We start from the raw sequence: 8,594 nt of genomic DNA, 5'->3' as shown, positions 1-8,594 counted from the left end.
AAAACCCAAGGCATCTGCAATATTGTCTGGGTTTGGTGGTTTTTTTTTTTTATGAGATAGATCCCCTGGGGGGGGGGGCAGTCTCTGGATGGTCCTTCCTTCAGTCTCTGCTCCAAACTTTGTCTCTGTAACTCCTTCCATGGGTATTTTGTTCCCCCTTCTAAGAAGGATCAAAGTATCCACACTTTGGCCTTCCTTCTTCTTGAGTTTCATGTGTTGCAAATTGTTATCATGGATATTCTGAGTTCCTGGGCTAAGAACCACTCTTCAGTAAGTGCATATCATGTGTGTTCCTTTGTGATTGGGTTAGGCCCTTGGTCTTATGAAGGTTCTATGTCCCAGTATAGGGGAATGCCAGGGCCAGGAAGCAGGAGTGGGTGGGTTGAGGAGCAGAAGGAGTGGGGAGGGGATCGGGGACTTTTGGAGAGGAAATTAGAAAAGGTGATAATATTTTAAATGTAAATAAAGAAAACATCTAATTTTTAAAAAAGAGAAAAAGAAGCAAAGAAAGAAAAATAAAAGAAAAAATGTTACTTTTACAACCTCCATGTCTTAGTTAGGGTTTTACTGCTGTGAACAGACACGATGACCAAGGCAAGTCTTATAAAAAAAACAACAACAACAAAACAAAAAAAACAATAATTAATTGGGGCTGGCTTACAGGTTCAGAGGTTCTGTCCATTATCATCAAGGCGATAGCATGGCTGTAACCTGGCAGGCATGGTGCAGGCAGAGCTGAGAGTTCTACATCTTCATCCAAGGCTGTTAATGGAAGACTGACTTTCAGGCACCTAGGGTGAGGGTCTTAAGCCCACACCCACAATGACATACTTCCTCCAACCATGTCACACCTATTCCAACAAGGCCATACCTCCAAATGGTGCCACTCCCTGGCCCAAGAATATACAAACCACCACACTCCAAAATAGGAAAAAGTTTACTCGTGTCTAAATAAGTCTCCCACTGCTTGTCTTTTACAAATATAACAAGTTCAACTTGGCTTTGGAACTGCAGCTTATCCTTTGTCCCAAATGCAAGTCTAGATTCATGGAAGCTCTCTTCCAATGCAGGCTCATTTTCTCTTCTTATCATGGTCTATTAAGACATGAGATGTATTACCTGACTCAGTGCTACAATTCCACTGTAAAAAAGTAATGTCTGTACTCTTGAGTTGACACTTAATAACAAGGCTGAAATTAAAATCATGAGTGAATGTTGATGTTAGCTTTTTGGTAGATTTTCCAGATGGAGTTTCTCTTCCTCACTCAGATAAATGCTCAATGGAGCTGGGATTCTTAAATCTCTTTAGCATCAACTGCCAGAGTATCCTGAATTTAACCTAACATGTCACTTAAAAGGTTATGAATTATTAAAGCAACTAAAAATTACAGATTCTAATCATGACTATCCTTTGCCATTTTTCGAAGAAGGACTTGAACAAATATAGTTATGTGCTCCAGAAACACCATAACAGACTCATGAAATGGTCTCATTCAGGTCTAACTTAGTGAACTAAAAAGCCTATAGGTTCCTGCTAGAGGATGGTCTCAAAGATGCCACATCATTGTGTAGTCCACCCCATCCTGTTTGACAAAGGAAAGTGATGCCTGAAGTTTCTCGCACAGCTTCTTTTCAGCCTACCTAGAAATCTCATCAAATTTCTGCTTGGCAAATTTCTGCTTATCATCTTCTAGAAACAGGGCATAAGTCTCATAGTTTTTTGAACATCTTTAATCTTGTAACTTTTTCATGAATTTCCTAAGTCAGATATGATTCTTTAGCTCCCTGACCACTACAAACCTTCTCCTCTCCTTCCAGTGGGAAATTATTCAATCTATGGAAAATGCTGACATTTCAGGAGTTGAAGTCATCTGTAGTGATTGTCTTAGAAGGAGGACAGGAATAAATCAGACCATCCTGAAGAAGAAGATGATGGAATTCCTGGAAGAGGAGAAGGAAAGAGTGTGCAAACACCATAATGTTCAAGTGTTTGCAATCTTTCATACAATCTCTCCCTAAAAGTTTCTCTTTACATTAATGTTCTTGTGTATCCACATGTGTGAGTGTGTATGTGTTCTTATGCATGTGTGTGACTATGTGCACATCTACATAAGCTAAATACACATTGTGCATTTATGTGTATTAGGATATGTGTGCATCTCAGTGTGCCTGTGTGAATGTTTGTGTTTCTGGCTATGTGTCCATCCATCTCCAGAGTGTGGTTGTATGGGTCAAGGTAACACAGGTGGATGTCAGATTCTCCTTCTATCATTTGGGACCAAGGAATAAAACTCAGATTGTCAGGCTCTGCAAGTTTCTTTATACCCTGAGACTTCTCACCATCTCCCAAATAAATTTTCTATTATGTTTGTGATAGAATAATCTACTCATGCTGGATTTGAAGATTTTGAAACATTTGATGCTTATGAAATGATATATTAGTAAAGCAAGAAAAGAAAATAGGAGATATTCATTTCCTTCTAGAATGCTTTTAACCACTTATAAACATAATATTTTCAGTCAAATTTAAGAAGTCACTTCTCATAAAGTCCATTTGTGTGTGTGTGTGCATGTATATATATATATATGATGTTCATTGTATATATCTATATATATACATATACATTTATACATATATACACACATATATATAGTGCTTTTCATAGTAATGATCTTTATAGGTTATGTGTTAAAATACTTGGCACATAAGAATTTGCACAGTCTTCTCTGCCTCTACTGCTTATAACTGTGGGGGCAGGTTTTGCTGTCTTATATGTTCATGCTAAGTCTAGTGTGACACACAGATTCTTTCTGCTGGCTGTGGATCAAGGTGTAGAACTCTCAGCTCCTTGTCCAGCACCATATCTGCCTACATGCTTCCATGCTTCTCACCATGATAATAATGGACTAATCCTCTGAAACTGTAAACCAGCCCTAACCCAGTGTTTTCTTTTATAAGAATTTCCATAGTTGTGATATTTCTTACCAGTAAGGAAACTCTAAGACAGAATTTGGAACCAGAGGCTTGGATATTGCTAGGATAGGCTTAACTGTCCTTTTGTTTAAAGGAATGTGGACTTTGGGAGCTTGAATTAGAAAAGCAGTTGAATGCTTTGAGGGCTGCTTAATGAGACATAGAACTTGGAAGTCAGGAATGGTGAGGATGATATGAACTATAGGGGTCTGGAACAAGAGGTTTCAGAGGACAAGAAGTGTATTGCTTAGAGATCACTTCTTGTGGCTACTTTTTGGCATTATTTAAAAATAAAATCTTCCTGAGGCTAAATTGAATAGTTGGATTAATTACATTTGCAGAGGAGATCTCAAAGAAGCCTAGTGTGGACTGTATCCTATGCTTATAAGTGGCTTTGCCTATTCATATCTATAATGAAAAGGATCAAGCTGAGCAAGGAAAGTTACAAATGTACAATTTGAGGAGAAAAAAGGCATCACGAGAATGCTAACTCTTGTGTTCAAGGAGATAAATACATTAAAGAAAAGTTTAATATTAAATGGAATAATGGGAATGGTGTCCTTAGGACAAGTCCCTACTCAGCTAAACTTCAACTGTGAAAAGGAATTACAATAAAGGTTAGGTCTAGACTTAGTGTTACACACCTTTAATCCCAGCATTCAGAAGACAGAGGCATGCAGATCTCTCTGAGTTCAAGGACAGCCTATTTTACAGAGCCAGCCTGGTCTATAGGACAGTCAAGCTTAGACAATAAAGAAAAACATTGAAACAGAGAGCTGGTGAAGATGTAATTGAAAAAGTGGGTCTTTTCCCAGCCCCTGCAGCCAGCAGCACTTGGCAGCTTAAACCATGTGATTCTCTGGTTTTAGAGTTGAGAATAGAAGAAAGAGGTTATGATGTGTCTTCATAGGAATGGAAACCCTAACAAAAACAATATTCAAAAACAGTATATTCAATTAATTTTGAAAAAAAATAATGTTTTTAGGTCATTTTCATCGAATAATTATTGTCTCTCAGAAATTCATTATAAAAACCAGGCAATTCAGTACTAGAAAATAACTTACTGACACAGAAAGGACAGGCAGTGGAGTTTTCAGAAAATGGTAATGAGGCAATACAAAACATGTGTCATTCAGCTCGTTGCTGCTTTCCTCTGAGTATTATGTCTTTCTATCATTGGTACTAAGCTCGTAATACTGAAGGATTTGTGAATGCATGACTTTGAATAGTCACAAAAAGTGTCTTTTCAGGCTGAAGGCTGACCTGTAGCCTGAAGATGGGCAACCACTCTGGAAGCTTACTGTACAGACAATGTAATCCTTCCAATGTTCAATATTATATTGCCTAATATGTTCTAAAACATGATAGTTATGGCTTGCAGGAGGTAAAAGCTATCAAAGTTAATTTACAAATAATAAATTTTATATAATATTTTTAAACTAATAATAAATATTTCTCAACTTTCTGCCTTGTACCCACCCATTATCTAATGATGTTCATTGTGTTTGTTTCTAGTAGAGACTGTCAATCATGCACTCTGTTCCCAAATAGCAGGCAGGACTATGCTTTCATGTCAGTTGAGCCCAGGATTAAAGGCATAAAATCTGGAATTATAATTAGCTATAATTTACCTTTTTTCATCTAATAGCCATGCATTTATTTCTCTCCTCACAGCTGCCTCTGGTTTACATACCTTAAATTACTTTAGTCATAGTGTTTGCATTGTCATACTGTTAAAAATCCAATCAAAGGGAAAAGTTTCATTTGAAAATATTCATGCTTTAGTATGTGAGTGCATACGTGTACATGTTTGTGTGTGCACTCATTACTCCATCTTAATTTTAACAGTAACAAGAAAAATCTTTAACTCAAACTATGACAACAGAATTTTGGATAGTCCACATTAGCTCTTTAGGTGTGTGATAAAACAATGAAGTAGGATGGATTCAGTTTTTCATAATTTATCCATGTTTTACCTTCATTGAATTAATTTATAATTACTCCATTTCTCCATTTGTCTCCAAACACACTCATTATCACTAAGAAGATATATCATGAATTCCAAAGAACAATATGAGTTGGAAAGTTTCCTATGGCCCTGTAGTAATTATATTTTAGATTATTTAATATATGTATATGTGTGTGTGTACTGTGTACATATATATTTATATACATAGGTAGGTAGATAGATAGGTAGATAGATGATAGATAGATATAAAGATAGATAGATAGCAAAAATTGGATGCCTGCAATGGGTCTCTCCCATTGGATCTCAGGAAACTCTGTAGAAGAAGGGAAAAGAATGTAGAAGTGAGAGGGGTTGAAGACCAAGGGAACATGACCCACAGACAACTGAGCAGGGCTCATAAGGACTTGTTAGGGAGTAGGGGTGTCTTTGACTCTTTTGCCTGCTCTTAAGACACTGTTCCTCCTACTGGGTTTCCTCACCTAGACTTGATAATAGGGTTTGTGCCTAATCTTATTGTATCCTATTACACATATTCCATTCATATATCTAGGAGGTCTAAGCTTTTCGGAAGGGAAACAGAGGAGGAATTGATCTGGAAGTGAAAGGGATGGAGGTAGGACTGGGAGTTGTGGAAGAAAGGGAAACTGTGGTCATGGATATGCTGAAAATAACAAAATATATTTTTTAATTTTTAATATAAACTCCCTCAAATATATTTATCTCATCATTTTTATTAACATTTTAAAAGAAAAAACACTATTAAATTATTAAATATTGTTTACTTATGGCTATACAGCTAAGTTCATCTATGACCACATTTTATGTCCTGGTAAATGATAGTTTGCATGACTGTAGGTTAGGTCCTTAGACGTGGCATTATGATCACTCTGATATAAAAATAGTCAATGAAAATTGGTAGATTTTAAAGTAAGTCTACGATTGGTGATTTCTGTCTAGACATAATCCTCTCTGTCTTGTTCTTTGTGTTGTAAAAACAGAATGCCTTTCATATCAGATTTGCTGTTCCTTATAGCTTATGATTTAAAAATATGAGTATGGAACCCACAAGCTGACTCAGGTAAAGGCCCCCTGCCAAGATGCCTGAAGACTTAAATTTGATTCCCAGAACTCACATGACGCAAGGATAGTTCAGACTCTCACAAATTGTCCTCTGACTTCTACTCACACTGCAGGAGGGATGCTTGTGTGCACAGACACACACACACACAAAATACACACACACATACACACACACACACAAATTGTCTTTTAAAATATAAATGTAATTAGAAAATAGTTATTTAATATATAAAAATGGTGAATGTGTATGAGTTTACTATGGTCACACTAAGAAAATATTTGAACAGTAAGTTCCCTACTAAATTTAACTCTATGCCACTTTTTCCATACTTACTGTTTAAAATCAAACTGTAACATACACTCTCTTTATATAATTTCCAAGGCTGAGTGGAACTAAATGCTCCTGATATGACCCTTTCTCTTCAACTGAGTTGGCTCACCCAACCTTGATAATAGGGTTTGTGCCTAGTCTTATTGTATCTCACTATGTCATGTTCAGTTGATATCCCTCAAAGGCCTGCACTTTTATAGAGGGAAACAGGAGGGGTGTTCATCAAATTTTATACTGTAGTTTGATGAGGAATATTTAAGGAAGCAATTTGTGAGAAAAGACAAATTTTAGAATTTTTCAGAGTGTTAGTTTGAATTGTTTGGAAATTTCAACTTTTAAAAAAATTACTGGACTGAACACAAGGTCTACAATGGAGGAGCTAGAGAAAGAACTGAAGGAGGTCACGGAGCTTGTAGCCCCATTGGAGGAACAACAATATGAACCAGCCAGTACCCCCAGAGTTCCCAGGGACTAAACCACCAACCAGAGTATATACATGGGGGGACCCATGGCTGCAGGGCTACATAAGTAGCAGGGGATGGCCTTGTTGGACATCAATGGGAGGAGAGGCCCTTGGTCCTGAGAAGGCTCAATACCCTAGTGTAGGGGAATGCAGGACAGGGAAGTGGTAGTGGGTGGGTTGGTGAGCAGGGACTGGGGGATAGGATAGGGGATTTTCAGAACAGAAACCAGGAAAGTTGATAACATTTGAAATGTAAATAAAAAATATCTAATAAAAATTATATGTGTCTCTGTGCAGTGTTTGTGTTTATGTGCATTTAGATACAGGTGTATCAGGAAACCAGAAGATTGCTTTTGATTCCCTGGAGCTTAAGTTCTGGGTTTTTATGAATGGCATAGAGGAGCTGCTGGGAATTGAACTTGGATTCTCTTCAAGCACTCTTAACTGCTGAGCCAGATTTTTAGCCCCTGATATAATGTATTTTTAAGTTAAGTACATAAAGCTTATTTCAAAAATTGGATTACAATATAATTGGGAAGTTTGGTAATTAGTATGCATCTTTATTCAGTAAATAAGAATACCATTTATAAAGAGAAAAGGACATGAACAAGACTGAGATGACTCTGTGGGCAAACGTGCATCCTATCGAGTCTGATGATATGAGGTCCATTCATAGAGTCCTCATGGCACTGGAGAAACATGACTCTGAATCGCACTTGCATGACACCCTTAGTGAATAAAAGAAAGAATAGTCTTCAACAACTTTGCAAATGACAGATGGAACTGATATTTACTCAGGAATTTTGTCTTGTGCTAAATTCAAATAACGTTGTCCTCGATTCTTGTGCTTTTCTGCCTAGTAATGTCTACAGAGCACATACAACAGCAAACTCTTAGTGGATTTTATTTTTTCTATTTAAGATAGCTACACTTCAAAGGAACTATAAGATCATGAAATATGTGTTTTGATGGAAGTTTGTGGAAAAGAATTAGTGTAAAACATCCATCTATAGAAAATCATGAAAGAAAGCATCTGTTCTGAAAAAAACTCATAAAAGTATTCAAAACTATAGTGAACATTAAGAAGTCTGAAATATATATGCTTATATTATTCAATAATATTTGCTTAAACATTCAAACACAGTAGAAAAAGGAAACTTTGTAGCTTTGTAATATTTTGTTCAGCTTTATTTACCAATTTCAAAATCACATGTTTGGTCATTATAGCAATTAAAAATTCTTTTTTATGTTTTGCAAGCTTTTGTTAAATTTTACAACTGAAGGATCTTTTAAGCTGTCAACAAATGATAATTTAATTGCAAAATTGTCTGTAACGATTAATGTTCTATTGTTTAGTTTTCCCTCTTGACTGTTGTGCTACCAAAGCCAGCTGGGTATCTTATGCAAATGCTCCATTGACACTGGAAGGCTCTTCTCTACTGGCTCTACCTGCCCTGCATATCTGATCCTTCCATATTGATATTCATGGGTGATTTTTAAAAACATTTTCCTTTCATTTTCTTGATGTGCTTCATAGCTGCTTCTTCCACTGTGATCATTCTTTCTTTGCAATTCTTTCTCTTAATTCTGAATTTTAATGACTTTTTAATGTTACTTTTTTCAAAAATATATTTATAAATTTTATTAAAGAATTAGCTGTTGGATATATTGATTTTGTACAGTGTGATAAGGGAAATCTGTCTATAGATCTACATTTATCCATCTGTCTGTCTATATCTATCATTTGTCTATGCATCTTGCTCAATGATTAAATCAT

The sequence above is a fragment of the Mus caroli genome, unplaced genomic scaffold (assembly GCF_978045245.1).
Source record: "Mus caroli unplaced genomic scaffold, Mus_caroli_1 scaffold_7, whole genome shotgun sequence".
Classification (NCBI taxonomy): domain Eukaryota; kingdom Metazoa; phylum Chordata; class Mammalia; order Rodentia; family Muridae; genus Mus; species Mus caroli.
The sequence above is the reverse complement of the archived record's forward strand: the minus strand, read 5'-3'. Positions refer to the sequence as shown.